Source organism: Zea mays, chromosome 6 (assembly GCF_902167145.1).
Source record: "Zea mays cultivar B73 chromosome 6, Zm-B73-REFERENCE-NAM-5.0, whole genome shotgun sequence".
NCBI classification, from domain to species: Eukaryota; Viridiplantae; Streptophyta; class Magnoliopsida; order Poales; family Poaceae; genus Zea; species Zea mays.
Genome location: NC_050101.1, coordinates 23498549 through 23500037, shown reverse-complemented (window position 1 = coordinate 23500037; position 1489 = coordinate 23498549).

Genomic DNA, 1489 nt, shown 5'->3' with positions numbered 1-1489 from the left:
AGTTTGGGGCAAAAAGAGTGATTAGAACTAACTTGTCATTTGAAAAATATCAAACAACAGATTTCAGAATTTTCTTAAGTTCTTATTATCAAAACATTTGTTATCCTAAGGTTTGGGGAGGTTTCACTTTAGGGGTATTTTTGTAGGATTTTACTAAGTTATTCCTCTTTTCTTCGTTTAAAAGGTATCTTGCTTATCTTACACTACAACAGGGTATGATACATTTTTCCAGTGAACTATATTGACTAAGCATCTTAACAAAAATGGGTGTGCTCTCTGGTTCATCATTTATATCCCCTTTTCTATTTTCCTTAAACTTAAGCATATTATGGAATAAGGGGTTAAGACTAACTTAATGTAGTGAACAGAGGGGTTTAGCATTTTTAATTAGGTCAATAGGTGGATATTAACTTCTCCAAATTTTTCTAACCCTAGTTAAATAGTGCAGCCATTTTTCTTGCTATTATTAAGCTTTTGGCCAAAACTGAAAATAAATCAGAACTTTACATTTTTCTTTAGTTCATGTGGGGTTTTATATTTTTCTTAGACAGGTTACATTGTTTATAGTTTGGCAAAATTGGTTTGACCAAATTTGGATGATTTAAACAGAAGTTATGCATTTTCAAAGTTGATGTCCAATTTAAAAACAGATTTGCTTAAGGTTTTCTGGAAAAACCAATTTGCACCGAGACCCCTAGGGTTAAACTGATTCAACTCTCGCAGATCTACCCTCAGGTCACTATTCATATGAGCCTTGGGCTTAACACTTAACCCCCCAGGGTTTTCTTCCTCACACCCGCGGTCCTTCTTCTAAACCGAACAGTAGCTGTAGGAAAGAAAGGACGGCGCGGCTTACCGGCGGCGAGGGAGGTCCGGCGAAGGGTGGGGTCGGCTCGGGGAGGCTCTGGCGGTCACGTCGAGGTACGGCTCGTCGTCGGAGGTGGCCGGAATCGCCTGGTCCACGAGCGCAGGCGGGTATCCTCGTCGGCGGCGAGTATACCGGCCAAACGACGGCGATCTGGTTCAATCCGACGGCACGGTGAGCTTCACGGGGTCACGTAGCGACTGTGTGCGCAAGGAATCGAAGAATGGCTGAGTGGATTACCCGGTCCACGAACTCCGGCGAGGGTAAGTGCTCCGGCGTGGGTGGACTGGCTTCTCCGGCGAAGGAAACTCCAATTCCTCGCTCGGGGAGCCTCACGGAGGTGTGCACAAGCTTTTCCGAGGGCTGGACGGGGCTGGAAATGGCGGAGCGGGCCGGTCGACGGTGGCAGGGGGACTGGGTGGCCGCGGACGGCTGCGCACGGGCCAACGACGGCGAAACAAACTCCGGCGAGGGTCGGGTGGGTGCGGACGGGTAAGGTCGACGCTCGGGAGGCTTTTATAGGCGCGAACGCGGACCAGGGCGCTGGCTTTGGCTCGGGCGCGGCGCGGGGCTCGCGAGGGCGCGCGCGGGCGTGCTCTGGCGCGGCAGAACGCGTCGAACACA